This window comes from Pinus tabuliformis, chromosome 7 (genome assembly GCF_031772625.1).
Source record: "Pinus tabuliformis cultivar Carrire ecotype Pingquan chromosome 7, CPIR1, whole genome shotgun sequence".
Taxonomy (NCBI): domain Eukaryota; kingdom Viridiplantae; phylum Streptophyta; class Pinopsida; order Pinales; family Pinaceae; genus Pinus; species Pinus tabuliformis.
Genome location: NC_142293.1, coordinates 1,886,786,112 through 1,886,804,895, shown reverse-complemented (window position 1 = coordinate 1,886,804,895; position 18,784 = coordinate 1,886,786,112).

The following is an 18,784-nucleotide window of genomic DNA, read 5'->3' as shown; positions in this document are numbered from 1 at the left end:
GATTAGTCTACATAGATAATGAATACAAAACTCCTCACAGCCTGGATGGTAGAAACTAGATCCAGGGTCTTCACTTCTACTTCCCGAATTGGTACGATTCTAGCCATGTGATTAAATGATTTGATGTCGAACATGGTAGAAACCACTTGATTACCAGTCGATGATGTAAACTGTTAACAAGTGTGAGAGAGACCACCAGTAATGTCAATGGTTCTCAAAGTACCAAGCACAACCCGTGAAATGTGAATAGATGTTTTGATGTCGAACACTTCACGGAATCCTTTGATCGAAAGTCAATGATGTAAACTGACTTCAAAGGCGAGAAACCTGCCATTGATGCATGCAGACTTCAAGGTACTGTCGATTCCTAAGTCATCTTTCTAGATAATGTGTCGATATCGATAGAAAGCGACCCGTTGCAGGCAAGCCCACAACACGAAATCATTGCTCAAGTTGAAGAAATGTTTGCTGTAAGGACTGACTTCAGGGATGGTCAAATGGATGACAAGTATTTTGCAGATGAAAGTTTTGCTCGCAGACCTCTTGAACACATAACGACACGACAGATGGCTTGGTGACGAATAACTCAAAGTTAATCCCCGGAACCCGGTTAAAGACTTTCAAAGTGGCTTGATCAACTGTGAGGTAAAAGATTCCCAACCCAGGTGAATGAAAAGTGTCGTGTTCAAGAGTGGTAATAAAGTTTCTTTTGAGACAAAAGGTAACAAACAGGTTCATTCTTCTCTCTTTTCCCCCACCATTTCTGGCAAGTACCTCTTTATTTTTAACAAGCTTGAGGAGGATAACATATGCTTGATTATAAGCTCATCCTTCGGATGAGTCCAACCTAGTTTTGATTCAAACCCTAGGAAGGAGTGGTTCGTTCCTGTTTGTAATTGAACAGGTCCTTTACTGTGAAATGTTTAACGAGCCCAGTATAGGAGAAACTCGGTGTTTTTTCATTTTTAGAGAGTCTGAAAAAACTAAAGGAGACTCCACGGTGAACTTTTTCGTAAATTTGTGTCCCCCAAGCCCGAAAAAGTATAAAATAATACCTGGGGGAACCGCTTGATCTTGCGACCAAGGAGTACTTTCATAATTAGTGCCACTGACCTGAAAAGTAAAAAGCGATCAAGGACACGTCGTTTTATTTCCTTATCGAGTTTGAAACGACAAAAACCCGGCAATCTTTTCCTGATTTTACGGTCAGAAAAGGGCTATAAGGGGACCGTCTTTTAATTCCGTTTTAACGAGTGTAAAAGAAACGCTCGGCAATCTTTTCATGTTTTAGGAGTCTGAAAAAGGGCTTAAAAGAGAACTCCAAGGTTTCACTTTTTCGTAAGTTTTAATGAGTTCGAAAAAGGGATAAAAATGTACTCATGGTTTTCACTTTTTCGTAGGTTTTAATGAGTTCGAAAAAATGATAAAAATGTACTCATCTGGCCGACTTTCAATTTAATTTACGAGCAGGAAAAGACGGAAAGAACTCGACATTTTCGTATGTTTTATGAGAATGAAAAATAGCAAAATAATCTCGGTATTTTCATGAGTTTAACGAGTCTTGAAAATAACTGAAACTGACTCGAGATAGGTTTCATTTTTACAAAAGCTTGAAACAGAGTAAAACTATGCTTCATAGTAGTTTCATTTTTACACAAGCTTGAAACAGAGAGAAAACTGTGCTTGATGCCCCCTAAGCATAGCTGCTAGAGTGCATGCCCCCCTAGCTTCATTTCATTCAACTAAGTACAAGCTGGATGGAATGAATATTCATGAACGAGATCGTTTGAAAGACTCGATCTAAAACTGAAATAACTAACCTAAATATACAACTTAACATCTATGAGATCTAGTCAAACTCTTGACTCAATTAGAGGAGGATTTGTTTCATTTTTTAACGAGCTTGACACAGGAAAAGAACTATGCTCAGATCCGGTTTCATGTTTACGCAAGCTTGAAACGAAAAACTATGCTTGTTATAAGTCCACATGCCCCCAGCATAATGACGCAAAACGAGGTACATGCCCCCCAAGCTTCATTGGATTCAATGAGGTGGATGGAATGAAGCTTTACTTTCAAGATCTTTGAAAGACTTGTGGGAGTTGTTTCATTTTTTAGTGAGGTTGACACAGGAAAATAACTATCCTCAAAACCCTTGTTTCATTTTTTAAACGAGCTTGACACAAGATAAGGAACTATGCTCATGACTACTCTACAAACTACCTAACAAAAACTTTACTCTAAAAACCTTGATTCATTTTTTAACGAGCTTGACACAAGACAAGGAACTGTGCTCTAAAATCCTTGATTCATTTTTTAATGAGCTTGACACAAGACAAGGAACTATGCTCATGATTACTCACTACAATCTACCTACTTAACCTACCCTTGTTTCATTTTTTAAAGAGCTTGACACAAGACAAGGAACGATGCTCGAAAAGTTCGCATGCCCCCAGCATAATGATGCAAAGCGAGGTACATGCCCCCCAGGCTTCATTGCATTCAACCGGCTGGATGAAATGAAGGTTTACTTTCAATATTTAACTTGAAAAGGGAGTTGTTTCATTTTTAAGGAGGTTGACACAAGAAAAGAACTATCCTCATACCTGATTCATTTGTTAACGAGGTTGACTCAGTAACAGGAACTATCCTCATACCTGATTCATTTTTTAACGAGGTTGACTCAGTAACAGGAACTATCCTCATACCTGATTCATTTTTTAAACGAGGTTGACTCAGTAACAGGAACTGTCCTCGCAAAATCCTACTTTCTACAATCTATATAGCCTAAAATCTAGCTGATTCATTTTTTAATGAGGTTGACTCAGTAAAAGAACTATCCTCATACTAGCCTGTTTCATTTTTTAACGAGGTTGGCACAGGAAAAGGAACTGTCCTCGAACCTGATTCATTTTTTAACGAGGTTGACTCAGTAACAGGAACTGTCCTCGCACACACTTACTTTCTACAATCTACCTACATATCCTAAAACCTACCTGATTCATTTTTTAATGAGGTTGACTTAGTAACAGGAACTTTCCTCATAACATCCAATTTCATTTTTTAACGAGGTTGAGAGAGGAACAAACTATCCTCGTGCTCACTGATCATGGCTTCCAACTGGAAGAAAGACATGTCAATGGACACACCTTGATCATGGCTTCCAAGAGGTCTTCATCAGAAGGAAGAATAGTTCTCTGGAAGGAACACATGTCAAGGGACTCAAAAGGGATAAGAACATCGTGTTCAAGAAATCCCTTAGAGTTTTCCATGTCAATTACCGGATTCAAATCAACAGTGAGAGGCTCACTTACATCGGTAACTGAAAACATGGGACCGGTTGCCACATAATTTACCCGTGGCGGGGTAGATACCACTTGAGAATCAGGAACATTTAGGGCTGTCATATTATTGGTAGTTGAAACAAGACTAGGGAACGAAAGCTGGTCTACAGTCACAATACTGCCATTGTGAGGGAAAGACATCACGCGAAAGAGTGTCGATACGACAGCTTTCATTGCATAAACATAGTCTCGCCCAAGGAGTAAATTGAAATCCAAGGGACCTCGAACTACCATAAGATCGATACAAACAGTTTTACCTTCCAAGGTAATAGAAAACTTAGGAAGGATCCCTAAAGGTTCACTAATGGTTCTGTTAAAAGCTTTCAGATTCTGCGTAATAGGCGCAAGCTGAGGGGAACCCAAAGCTTTCCAAACAGTTGAGGATAAAATACTAACAGAAGCACCTTCATCTACCTGTGTACGATGTATGTCCCTACCACCAGCCTTGACAATGATTTGGAAAGGGATGGAGGAAGGAAGACGAGGTTCTGTCAGTCTATTCCAGTCAAAGGAAAAGACCTCAGTACTTGGAGGGGGTTCTGTAGAAACAGGTGAAATGCCCCCCAGCATAGAAGAATCCGATGTAACAAGAAGAACATCAGCGGTATGAAATTTACTCTCGAAAAGGAGAGTGTGATCGACCGAATGTGAAATTGAAATGACCACTTGATCAACTAACGGATCATCAACCTGAGTGACATGAGTTGCACTCTCCAATGGAAGAGTGTGATCGACTGTAGTTGAATTTAGATCAATCACTCCGTCAGTTGACGGTAGGTTGGGAGAAAGTTTACGGTAACCAGTTGGAAATTCTTGCTGTGGAACAGTAAGGCTTTCCAACAATGTTGAGGCTTCATCCATGTGAGGGAAAATGTGAGTTTGATGACTCCCTTTACATAACTTGCAAGGAAACCTAACTTTACCCTTTTTCCCAGAAACCTGACTATCACTGGTTGATGGATCAATGGAAAGTTGATGAGATTTTTCTGACCAAACTTCCAAGACCTTTGGAATACCAGGACAATTGACAAGGAAGTGGTCACCCTTACAAAGCCTGCAAGGGTATTTGGGTTTACGGTGCATGTCGGAATTTTCCTCAACACCACTAACACTTACAACCATGGTTGGTTGGTTGACTTCTTTCTTATCTTGCTTCTTCTTCTTCTTCTTCTTCTTCCCTTTCTTCTTCTTCTTAGCCTCCTGGTTACTAGCATCAAGGCTTTTACCAGGCGAAGAGGAAGAAATGGAGGAAGAAAAATTAGGCGAAGAAGGTAAAGGGTCAACAGAAGGTTGGTGATGTTGAGATGGTGAATTCTGTTGAGGTGAAGCATCCGGTTGAGATGGAACAATTGAAGTATTTTGGGCCAACGAAGTTGAAAATAACCATATCGGTAAACCTATTGTAAATCCAGGTAATGACAAAGTAGCCATATAAGGAGGACCAACATTTCCAAAGTAAGGAAAAGTACTAGGATTCTCATTAGGAGGGGTTCCTAGGTTGATAAATTCCGGAACATTTGCCATTATATTCAACTTCAATGAATTTTATTAACAATTTAAAACTAAAATTAACAATTCCCAATTCACACTTAACAACTAAAATTCACAATTCACACCTATGGTCTCTAAAAGTAAAAACAAACAAATTAACACGTGCTATCAAATCTAGGAGACAAACCACACACAAACAGTAAGCTCTCCGGACCGAAAACACTAGTTGGTGATGAAGCCCAACCTCGCAGAATTCAGTACAGAAATGGCGGGTGGAACAGTTACCCCGGCAACCTGCTTAATGAATAGACCGGCACAAGTTCCTCCACTTTAACCGTCACGAAGTGAAGTGAACCCCCCGGAAAATCCAAGTGAGTATAACCGACGTCTGCTCCAGGTACAGTGGGACCTTCCCTCCACCATCACCTCGGTAGAACCCTAAAGATTATGGTCACTAAGGTCACCAACAGTAACAAATACACCTGGGGGAACAGTCTAAACTCCGACAGCACGCAAGGGCAGAGTAGCAAGCTCAATCCCCTTACCGGCTCCTTGACAACAATCCAAGGTTTACCGATAAGTGACCCCTGGCTCCTCGACAATGGTTAATCCGAGGTTTACCGTTTGTAATACGTACTGTCTGGCGTCGTTCCCAACGAGGGGGGAATGATCCCCTCACTAGTTCGGACACGAGCTCGTGCTTCTCCTTTAAGAGGAGCTTTCCCAGAGTGCAACTGAAACAATTGGATTTAATCTACTCAAGATAAACTATCTGTTTGGTTTTGTAGTCTTGGAGAGTTAAGTACTCACCTACTCCAAGACCCTAGCCTAAGCTATGTTGGTGTTTCAGAGCCCTAGAAATGTAAAAATTACTAGATGAATTTTAATTAAGCGCTGTGTTATTAAGGTTGTTATTACTCAAATGGGTAAATGGAGATGAAACCAATGATGTTATGACCCGACTCAACTGAATGCAATCGAATATGATAATGTAATCTTTTCAATTCGATGAATCCTAACTAAAGTAAGGAGAGAGTTTCCATTCACTTCCGACAATGCAAAAATTGATGCACTAATTTTATCAAGAAAAACTAATGCAAATCAATTCCAAACCATTTTTTTTATTTTTATTTTTTGTGTAAATTCAAATCAAAGAAAGCTGATCTAAATCTACAATAGATTTTTCAGAATGTAAACTATGCAATTGTAATCTAAGCACAATTCACTCGAAAAGCATGCAAATGTAATCTATGCACATTTTTCAATAATATTCTGAAAAATGAGAATTCTAATTGTGCAAATGTGATCTATGCAAAAGAATTCTCAAACACAAGACAATTCTAATGTGATCTAAGAACCAATCAAGTGCAAATTGAGAAAATTGGGTGAGAGTTCCAAAGATCAAAACATAAAAACACTCAAAGGCGATTAACACTCATACACAATTTAGCCCCCCCCGGCGAATGAGGGGGAATTTTTTTTGCAAAAACAGAAGCAAAAAGATGCAAAATTGTGAAAAGACTGAGACAAACCTCCAAGTAATGATCAAAGGAAATCAAATCAAGAATTTCTCGAGAAAGAGACTCAAAACACCCAATTGATGAAAGCTAAGAGCAGGAACAAACTTAGGTGAAAATTTTTGACAGGGTACTAAAGGATCTGGGCAGAAAACACTAAGAAAAACCAACATCTAAAAGCAATTAAAGAAAAAATGGAGTTTTCCTAAATTTTTACAGGAAGACGCAGGCAACCCGTTAGAACAGGCGCGGGCCCGCTCTGTGCAAATGGCAACAGCGCGTCCAAAGACGCACTGTGCAGTACTCAGAGGGTGCGTCCTTCTGGAAAAGTTAAGAAAAACCAAATCTAACTAAATCTAAAGCTAAGCCACCCAAATACTAATTCTCACAGTCAAAAACCAAAAATTAAAAATAATTTTCTCAGAGCAAAGTTCACACAAAGGAAAAGACTTTCTCATTAATGGATTCCCAGCGGAGTCGCCAATTTGTCGTGGCGGAAAAAGTCGTTTGTGCGGACACAACTGACCTCCCTAGGAGTCTAAACTCTCTAGCGACAAACAAGACAAAATGGAGTGATCTTTCTCTAAATACACCTTTTAAAACATGAAAGCTACAAGTGTTTAGGCTTACCTTATTCCAAACGCTGTTGTTGTAGTCCGTTCTTGCCGATCCGGATGAGCTCCTCCTTCACATCAATTCCTGCAACCACAAACAATCAAACAATTACCAAGCACTTGCATTTCATATAATAAAACATATATCCAACATGCAGACCAAGGAATACATGAAATAACTCATTAACACAAGCTATTGAGAAAAATAAACCAGTTTGTATTAATAACGAAACAAAGGAAACTCTTACAACCTGGCCTTGGTGTTGTGCAAGTTCCTCCCAGGGTCCATCAAGGGTCTTCCTCTACTTTGACAAAGCTCACCCACTTCCAAGTAGAATCAAGCAAAGACAATCTCTCCTCACAAGGTTCCAAATGGGAGTCCTAAATTCTGCAGCATTTACCCAAAGAAAATGTATAGCTCCAACCTCTCCTCCTTCTGGCTCAAGGTCTTTATTTATAGTGCTGTAAAGAGGTTATTCAGGTCCACCATGAATGGGATAATCCTCCTCTTTGGGTGGGATAGCTCCCTTATTGATGGGATAAGTTCCTCCTTAATAGGGATACATGAACCAGCTGGAGGCGCATCCATTTCATCAAACCGACCTCTAGAAAGTTCTAGAAGTAACCACAAGTAATTTTTTTAAGATGAAACTTGCGCATTTTGCCTTTTACAGAAGGACGCACTTGTCCCTTAACATACAGAGCGTCCAAGGACGCAGCCTTTGTGAACATTGTGAGCGTCCCCGCAGGTAAGGCTTGAGAGAATCTGCGTCCCCAGAGATAAACACATTTTTTACAAGACTTTCTCTCTTCTTTGAGTTTGAGATGGATAGCAGAGGCATAAGACTTGCCTAAGAGGGTAGCATGACTGTTGATTGAGCCATACTAACTGTAAATAGTCATGGTGACATTTTTTAGTGTAACACGCCCCCGCCCCCTCCCCGGCACCCTTGCCCGCCCCTCCGCCACCTGGCGCACAGCCCACCCAGCGCCCACCCCCGCCCCGGCCCACCGGGCCGCCCCACCCCCGCCCCCTCCCACCCCCGACAGGGCCGGCCACCCCCGCCCGGGCCACCCACCCCCGTCCCCCTCCCCCTGCCTCCCACGCCCGGCCACCCCCGCCCGGGCCGCCCCCTCCCCCCGCCCGGGCCGCCCCACCCGCCTCCCCCTCCCCCTCCCTCCCCCGCCTGGGCCGCCCCCTCCCCCCCCCCGGCCACCCCCCGCCCGGCCACCCGGGCCGCCCCCTCCCCACCCCCGGCCACCCCCCGCCCAGGCCGCCCCACCCCCCTCCACCTCCCTCCCTCGCCCGGCCACCCCCGCCCGGGCGACCCCACCCCTCCCACCCCTCCCCCTCCCGCGCCCCCTCCCGCGCCCCGCCGCCCACCCCGCCCGCCCTTCCCCCTCCCGCGCCCCCTCCCAGGACCCGCCGCCCACCCTGCCCGCCCCTCCCCCTCCCCCGCCCCCTCCCCGGCCCCGCTGCCCACCCCGCCCGCCCCTCCTCCTCCACCGCCCCCTCCCCGGCCCCGCTGCCCACCCCGCCCGCCCCCTCCGCCCGCACAGGGCCGCCCCACCCCACCCGATGGGCGGAGCGGGGCGGCCCGGGGGTGGCGCTGCGTGGCGGCGCAATCGACGCTTCGCCCCTTGGGTGGGGCGGGGCGGCCCGAGGGTGGCGCAATCGACGCTCCGCCCCTTGGGCGGGGCGGGGCGGCCCGGGGGTGGCGCTGCGCGGCGGTGCGCCCCGCCCTGCCCCAGGGGCGGAGCGTCGATTCCCAGATTCGACGCTCCGCCCCTCGGGCGGGGCGGGGCGACCCGGGGGTGGCGCTGCGCAGGCACGCTGTCGTGCAACGCCACCCCCGGGCCACCCCGCTCCGCCCCTCGGGCGGGGCGGGGCGGGGCGGCCCGGTGGTGGCGCTATTCGGGCGGAGGGGGCGGGCGGGGGTGGGCGACGGGGCTGGGGAGGGGGCGGCGGGGTCGGAGAAGGGGCGCGGGAGGGGGAGGGGTGGGGGTGGCCGGGCGGGGGAGGGGGAGGGGGAGGGGGCGGCCCAAGCGGGGGTGGCCGGGTGGGGGAGGGAGGGGGAGGGGGAGGGGGGTGAGGCGGCCCAGGTGGGGTTGGCCGGGCGGGGGAGGGAGGGGGAGGGGGAGGGGGAGGGGGGTGCGGCGGCCCGGGCGGGGGGCTGGGGGGTGGAGGGGGCGGCCCGGGTGGGGGGGGGCGGGCCCGGCCGGGGGAGGGAGGGGGAGGGGGTGGGGTGGCCCGGGCGGCGGGGGGGGGGGGGGGGGGTGGGGGGGCAGCCCGGTCGGGGGGTGGCCGGCCGGGGGAGGGGGAGGGGGAGGGGGGTGGAGGGGGCGGCCCGGGTTGGGGGGGGCCGACCCAGCTGGGGGAGGGAGGGGGAGGGGGGTGGGGCGGCCTGGTCGGGGGTGGTCGGGGGGGGGTTGGGGCAGCCCGGCCGGGGGAGGGAGGGGAAGGGGGGTGGGGCGGCCCGGGCGGGGGTGGCCGGGGGGGTTGGGGCGGCCCGGCCGGGGGAGGGAGGGGGAGGGGGGTGGGGCGGCCCGGTCGGGGGTGGTCGGGGGGGGGGGGGGTTGGGGCAGCTCGGTCGGGGAAGGGGGTGGGGGTGGGGGGTGGGCAGGGGCGGCCTGAGGGGGGGAGGGAGGGGGGGGGGATGGGGCGGCCCGGGGGGCCGGAGGGGGAGGGGGGCGAGGCGGCCCAGGCTGGGGGCCTAGGGGTGGGCTGGGGGGCGGGTCGGGGGAGGGGGAGGGAAATTTTGATTATACAAATAAAAAATTTATGGTATATTTTTGTTGTTAATTTAAGTTAATATGTTTTTTTATTTACTAATTTATGTGTTTTTTTTAGGAAAATGGCATCAAGGAAAATTTCTGTGAATCTTTCTGGAGCAAGGAGTCTTAAAGGTGTATCTTCAAAAAACGTTGGTGAACGAACTCCACCTGAGCTCATACCTACAAATATGTCAACTGCTTTAAGTGATAAGAAGCTAATCTCAGATTGGAAAAGTTCAAAAGAGGTGAAATTTCCATCAAGAGCCTGGTATGTGAAAGAAAGAGAGAGCACAACTGTGAATATATATCTATACATTGATACACGCAATAATAATGAAAATTTGGAGGTGATGGGAAAAGTCATAGATATGTGTTCGGTACCAAACACTGAAGTTGTTTACGTACTTACAAAAGCTGCCAAGTCACATGAAAGGATTAAATACCGACTATCATATTCATTATATGACAGGAGAGAGGTATCTATAAAGTTGTGTAAACAAATCGTAAATGATATGACACAAAACACGGTAAGTATTTTTATTTGTATTTTTATTTTGCGTTTTGAAAATGTCTCGCTATATTTTTTAACTTTGATTATATTAACATATGAGATTTTGTTTGGCAGAATTTTGTTGAAAGCTGTTCAATTATGTTGGGAGGCATTCATTACATAGAGCATGATATCATGAAAGTTGTCAGCCATTTTTACTCAGTGTCAGAAGAAGATATGCAAAACATGGAAAATGTAGTAATTGATGATGCTACAAAACTACATCCAAAGAATCAGAAAAAAAGGCCTCTGGTGGATAAATCTAGCAAGGGTAAACAAGTTACTTTTAAGGACGATGAAGTTGAAATTGACAATGAAGCATATGTTGCCATTACTGAAGATGACATTGAAATTGTGGAAGGTCGTAAAAGACCAAAAGTAACAATGCCCAAGAATAGATCTCTTGAGAATGTTAAGACGAAAAAAAGTAGAGTTGAAGATCTTGAAGTAGTCATTACCAGCAGTCAAGAACCTAGTGAAACTTCAAAAGAAAGTAGAGAAATCATTACACCAGGAGCTGATTTAGGTGATGGCATTATCAAAACAAAACAAAACAAAATGCCATTCGACAGAATTTGACAAAGAGAAACTTAGTTGATGGTGGTCGTACATTTCAGTTAAATGTCACACAAACCTATAAGGCAAGTGAAGGACAATGCCAATATCAAGTCAGAAAACCACATCATCTGCATGTTCACAACTTGAAGACATTGATGAGGTACAATGCATATGCTCATGTGGTTAGTTATGTGCTTCTTGTTGATCCACTTCAAGTTCCCAACAAAGAAGCATTTGATAAGTCAAAATGTTTTGAATACAATTATTATGTGCTTGGGGGGAACCATTTTGTTGAAGCTCAAAGACAATTGATGGAGGAATATCCTAATAACCCACGTTTTGAAACAATGAAATGTATCATTTATGATGGTTTAAATGAAACAGAAGCAAAGTTAGTGGCATGGGATCATAATTCAGATAATGAATATAGGATGTCTATGACTTTGATCCAAAAGGTTAGATTTATTCATAGTGAATTCCTAGAAAAATGTGGTGGGGATAAGATCAATATTACTGCAGATTTCCGAAAGGAATGTTTTATGGAAATAGGCTATCAAATTGAAGATAAAGGCAATTCAAAAAATGGAAAAGACAACAGATCTAGCGATTTATTCAAAGGTGTTGATAACATTTTCCAATTGGCATTTAGAACTGGAGATATTTGGAATTTGATTGATGACATTTTTAGCATGTGGGAAGACATTCACATTAAAAACCAGAGGGTCAGAAAGTCTAAGCCATTGATATGTAGCAACAATAAATCAGCGCCTGAACTGAAGAAACTTCCAGACGATATGACCATCACGCCTTGGAGGGCGATGCAAGGAGTGAAAGATGAAAAAATTGTCAAAACAATATTATCTCGTGTGAAGTCGGGGGAATTATCATTGGAAGAAATGTCTGAAGAATTTCAAAAGTAAGTTTGTTGAATTATTTTTACTTATTTCCAGGATTATAGTTATCTTTTAAATAAAACATGTTGTTATTGGTAGTATTTGTTATACATATCAGTATATTAACTTTTTCTTACTTTATCTATGCAGTCACAAAGTTTACATGAAAATTCAGGAACAAATGGTTAAATTGTTGAATGAAGATAGTTGGGATGATGTTGTACGCAACTATCCAGATTCAAGTTCTACATCAAAATTGAAAGCTTTTTATCTTGCATTTAAAAAGGTAACTTGATTTATACATTCAATTTTAATCATCTGTGTACTATTTTTAATTTAAAACTTACACATACATTTGTTTGTTTGGTAAAAGATGAAGAAAGAAGATAATGGAGCACCAGATAGTTTCAAGACTTTTATTGAAAAAATAAAGATTGAAAGACTGAGAAAGCAACGTATTAAGAATGTTGAACTTGATCCAACTCTTAATCATTTCATTTGGAATGGGCTAGACACTATTCAATATCAAGTAATACAAGGCGACTGTGAAGACATTACGAAACTCGTACCAAAAAGGGATTATGCCCTGGTTATTGCAGATATTCCCCATGGTTTCAATATTCCAAACATTTGCTATGATATTGACCCTTATACTTATCAAGCTTTTAATAAAGTGGTGGCGGGATTTAAGGAAGTGACGTCATCACCATTATGGAGATTTGTGACATTTCATTCAGACACACAATTGGCAATGTTATTGTCAAGCTTCAAGGGGAAAACAAATTCAAGGATGCAGCTTACATGGTAAGATGTTTAAAGGTATATTTGATTAATGTTGAAAAATTAATTTATGTACAAGTTAATTGAACTTTTACTATTTTATGTTACAGGCAAAAGTCAAATCTTCTTGACAATGAAGATCAACAATTTATAAATGACTGTGAGTTCATTCATATTGATAGTTGGGCAAAAGATGATAGCCATATGTCTATGATTTTTAATCGGGTGGACAAAAAGAGTCATAGCCAAATACTGACTTATGATGCTGTTGTGAGAAAACTAACATATGAAGACAAAGAAATGAAAGGAGAGATAGTTAACATTTATCAGAAACCACAATTATTGATTAACTATCTTATAGACATATGTTCAAATGAAGGAGATTGGGTTCTGGATTTATTTTCTGGCTCAGGTACGTTTTGCCACATGGAATTGAATTTCAATATGTTCTTTTTTTTAATTAATATGTCATTGTACTAATTTACTTCATTATTTTTTTGTGCTTGATAATTAGGTACAACACTAGCATGCTTCCTTCAAAAAGGAAGAAATTGCATTGCAATTGAGAAAGATCCATTACAATGCAATTTCATTCAGCAAAGAATTAATGCTCTTCAATTTCTTCCAGATGCAATGCAAGAAATTGGGTTGAAGAAAGGGGACTTTAGTGAATCACGTGTGGCAAAAAAGGCAAAGGAACCCCAACCACCATTACATGGAATGTATGGAAAGACACATATTGGGGGATTTGCAGACATGAAAGACCCATTAGAAGAGGAAAATGAGCAAAATGAGCAAAATGAAATAGAAAATATTGTGGAAGAGGACAATGATGAAACTCTAGAGGACGAAGATTTTGGATTACGTGACATTCTTGATTAAATTTAAGTTATGCTTGTAACTCAAGCTTTGCAATGTTTTGACTTTGACATTTTATGAGAAGAATAAACACTCAATTAGGGTTGTTATACATTCAATATTGGTAATATGTGATTTTTGCATTGATTTTTAAGTTAATCATTTTTTTTTTGAAAAAAAAGTAGTTATTATTATCTTTTTGACATGAAATTCATAAAAAAAACTATTATTTGACCATTTTTAGTTAATATTTTTGTATAAAAATTGTGATTTTGACATGTTAATTCTAGCAAAAAATTATCAAAACGTTTAGTTTTTTTGTTATATTTATGTTAAAAATGGTTATTTTTTATGTCCATTGTTAAAAAATGTTGTTTTTTAGAAACAATTATTTCATGTGGATTGAAAAATTAATTAAGGATGTCTAAATATGTAGATTATCTAAAATTCAAACTATCGACTTTCTAATTTAAAAACGCAAAACAATAAAAACCCCACTAAAAAAAAAAAATTAAGATAGAGAACAAGAAAATATGAATACAATCACGATTTCAAAAACTATCAAATTTAGAAAATAATTTTTTACATTTCACACACTAGAAAATTTAAAGTCAAAAAATAGGTCTTTTAAAATTAGGGTGTGATGCAGAATACTCACTTTTTAAAATCACGATGAAAATCACTACCATTCACTACCATTCTAAAACTTAATGCACATGAAAAAAATTAAAGTTCCAAAAACCATGTTCTTAAAAAAACATGTGTATTCTGCATCAACACTTTTGAAAATCGGGTCATTTTTTTGCCACCTCTACAAAACGGGTAACAGTATCAGTTCTCGTTTCAAAGTTTACATTGTTTTGTGTATAACACAATGCAAAAGGTGCCCAATGTTGACATGTGTTACAACTAAACTTGATTTATTGCATATCTTCATTAAAGCAAAACATAGTAGAAACATAACACAAGTATAAGTATATTAAATGTTGTAACTTATGATTGTGACTAGATTCCCATGGCTCTCAGGAGTAGTTTTGGTTGTTAGGATTAATAAAAGTGGAAGAATTAATCATATACCTCCCTAGTAAAGAGATAAAACACGGAAACAAAATTGAAAATTTCAAAAGGCATCTTTTTTGATCTCCTTCATTGTGGATTGTCAGAATTTGGCTTATTTGTAAGTCTAAAACTCCAATTTTGTACATCAAATAACATAAAGAATGATGGAACAAACATGGCCTGTGACATTCTCAAGGAGAACAAGTGTGGGAAACGAGTAATTATGTGTCATATAAGATGTTCTAGCTAAAAAACCTCTATCAAAACCTAGAGTGTGTTCGTTAGTGATGAGGCTCATCATTGGGTAAAATATATGGACCTTAATACACCACCAATCTTACCAAAATCAAATCTTCTAATAATTCCTTACATGTTTTAATTATAGTTTTCTTAATGAGATGAGTAAAAGTAAGATGTTATGTCTAGTGTTCTAATCTGCATTAATTGCAGGTTTTTGAGAGAAAATTATTGCAAATTATGGCTAATTCTAGTGCAGGAACTCAATCAAATCACACTAGCTCGAAGTTGTAGGCAACTGAGTCATGAGGATCATTGGCAGTCAATCCAGTGATAGTTAAAGACAAGTTTATCCTCTAAGTGGGAGACAAGTCTCCCTAGGTTTAAGCAATTTGTTGGAAACTTTAATTGTATAAATAAGGAGGCCTAGAGCCTCATTAGCATTGGGATTTTTTATGCAAGATAACTAAGCACTTTCGAGTTGAAGAGTTGTGAAAAAACATTGTTATGCGGTTTTTGATATGTTAATGAAAATGAGCATTCCCTTGATCCAACACCGAGTTGACTCAAAGTCCTGAAGCTCTTGGGTTAGGGCCCAACCCTAGCAGGAGTGGCTCCTCTTACTGTACTTGTATGCTTAGGTTATTCCATAGATTCCTTGTTAAATTGGTTTTCCCATTGTTACATTGCAAGTATTGGTGAATTTGATTAGTTTGCTTCCATTTGTGCATAGCTTTAACAATAGATTTAGAGAGATAAATAAATATCAACAGGGCAGATAATAGGTGGATGTTGCCTCATTCCTCCCTTGAGGAACCATGGTTTGAGGAAAAACACTCATTCAACCCAAAAAGACAGAATTTTGGTTTCTTATGAAACTTAGGGTTTTTCTGCTAATTAGGTGAGCATGTTTCAATTTTCAAAGATAGGTTGCAGTTGTCATTTTTAATATATTAAGCTTTGAATTCGATTTCATGGTGCTTCCATAATAGGCTTCAAGCATTTCCCTGCATGAATTATGCAATTAAATGATGAAATTCTATTTTCCTATGTTGATGCAAACCTTTCTTGTTTTGACATGATTTATGGATAACTTCCAACAATGATGTGTCTAATGCAGAAGTTTCAATAGTGTAGGAAGACCTCATATCAGCAACTCCGTTTAGTCGAAAAAGACGGAATTTTGGTTTCTTATGAAACTTAGGGGTTTTCCGCTAATTAGGTCAGCATGTTTCAGTTTTCAAAGATAGGTTGCAGTTGACATTTCTGATATATTAAGCTTTGTATTATATTTCATGGTTCTTTCATAACAAGATTCAAGCATTTCCATGCATGAATTAGGCAAATAAATGATGGAATTATGTTTTCCTATGTTGATGTAAAAATTTCTTGTTTTGACATGGTTTATTGGTAAATGTCAACAATGATGTGTCTATTGCAAAAGTTTAAATAGTGTAGGAAGACCTCATATCAGTAGCCTCAACCTAACCTTACCCATCCATGATGGCCAAAATCCACTAAGTTCATAATCCGAGTTATCATTTCACAAGGACAACTTTCCATGCTTGTTGAGCAAATTCAACCATCATAGAACTTTGGTTTGAAGCTCTGAGGGAGTCCTAACAAATTCCTTGCCTTATTCCTTTCATCACTCACCTTCTATAAGCCCCATACCACTGTCCAAATCACTCTTTATGCTTTCGACCTGTTCTTGTAGGAAAATAGAGGATTGTGTAGGTGAATTAGGACATACTGTAGACATCCTATAGTGGCATGTTTTGAGCCCAATTTGTGAGAAATGAATCACGAGAGCTAGGAGAAGACCCCTACTTGCCTCCCAAGCCATCTAACCCATCTCATCCATCTCTCTGCACACCTAACCCACCTTCCATACAATCGAGAAGGATTAACATTCATGTTTCCACAAAAAAGACAAAAGAAAGAGGTTGTTATGCTCATTCATGTGCACAACAGTTAAGTGTTTGATCAGATCAGATTGTATCCCTTGGTTATTTAGGATTTCACATGTTTTAAATTAACATTCTTTTGGAGAAAGGTATCTTAACAAATAGCTAGACGATTTGTGTGTTTCAGGCATCTATTCCAGTCTTTCTTTACTAAAGTAGGTAGCATTTCAATCCTCTCAATTATGGTAAAGTTCTCCTTTCTCAATTGGTAATAAAACTTCTTCTAAATCAATAGAAGGTTGGTTTCAGAAACCCTAATGGTCTATTGCCCAACTGAGCAGTGACAAAAGAGTGGACTGATTACATCTACTTGTGTATACAACACTATCACCTCCAAGTTTGTACGATCCATATGTTGATAAAGTAAAGTTGGTAGCCCGAGGAGTTGCAACATTCTTGCTGCAATACTCGTGCTCATTAGTTAGAAAAGGTAGAGTGTCACAATAATCTATTGTAATAACATAATGAAAAAAAAACTAATCCTATCAAATTAAAGGTGATAGTGATAATGATATTTTTAGTGCTTCGAGAAATAAAAAAAGTCGAAGACCCATAGAAATGGTATTGAAAAGATTCATAAATGATAGTTTTACACAACACATGGGAAATGTGATATTAATTAGGGCTAAGATTGAGAGTGGAAACAATAGTGTGACAACCATGTAGTTTGGTTGAGTCCATGAAATGAAGGACAATAAAATGGAAGAAGGGAATTCTCTTAAATCTCGCCTAGAAGTTCACATGTACTTATGTATTGTAAACATGTTATATATATATATATATATATATATATATATATATATATATATATATATATATAGATATATATATAGATATATATAGATATATATATATATATATATATATATATATATATATATATATATATATATATATATATATATATATATATATATATATATATGGAAGTTTCATTATGCTTGACATGGTTGTTAGGGGTCATTGCAGTACAAATATGACTACTTATAGAATTAGTATGAAAAAGGAAGATATATTGTGAAAAAAAAAATCCTACCAAGCAAGACTCATATATTGTGGTTAGAGGTAGTTTGACCTCGTTCACATGAATAAAAATGGTGTGGTTTACGTGGTAATTTCTAAAGTGTTGAGTAATGTGTTTATGTGTATGTGTTGTACATGTGTATATGTGTATTGTGTATGGTATGTGTACGTGTCATTGTGAACAGGTAATTTTAAAACAAATATGCAAAGGACATTGGATCTATATAGGGTACAAACTGGTGTGACAATTAAATAAAGATTGATCTAGTTGGTGTTGCAGTATATACAAGTAACCATTGATTGGGTTCTTGGAACAATTCAAAAAAATTGGAAGATTTTATGACATGGAACAATTTAGTCGAAAAAAAAAGATTATGACTCGGTGGTGCATTTATAACTATGGAGAGAAATCTCTAAAAATATTCTTGTAAATTTAATGAATGTGCAAATGAATGCAAGTGAAAGAAACCCCACGACTATACACAAAAAAAAAACTATGTATAAGCTTAATCAACAACCTGTAATGTAGGATGATAAAGGACCAAAACTGAAGGAATCTTGCAATATGGACTCTTGGTTTTGCACGAAAAGGAAATAGCAAAGGAGCTGAAGATAGACATTACTTGGGAAAGTAAGGAACAATATAGCGACCTTGACCATGGAAGGAAAAGGAGGTTATCCTAAATTTTATTAATGCATGACTAATGCATATGCAACATTTGCAATTAAGATGACAACATAATGATGCTATGAGGATGATAATACACTAGTTGCAATCTATTATAAAATACATGTAAAGGATTTTTGAAAACATTATTATTACTACCTAAGTAGTGCAAATAGAATTAGTGCTTTCATGGTATGAAATTTATAGTGGACCACATGGTGGGGTCTTTTTCAATTTCTGTAACGATTGGGTAAATAAAAATGATGTATTGCTATTGTGATGAATTTACAATGAGGTTCCTAATGCTTATTGAGTGGAGGTTGCTTACCCTTATTGTGTTGTGATTCATTATGATGACCCTTGTTAGGTACGTAAAGAACAACTAATGGTGTGTGCAATAAAGTTTGGAATGACACACACACACACATTCTTAAATAATGATTAATGGAAA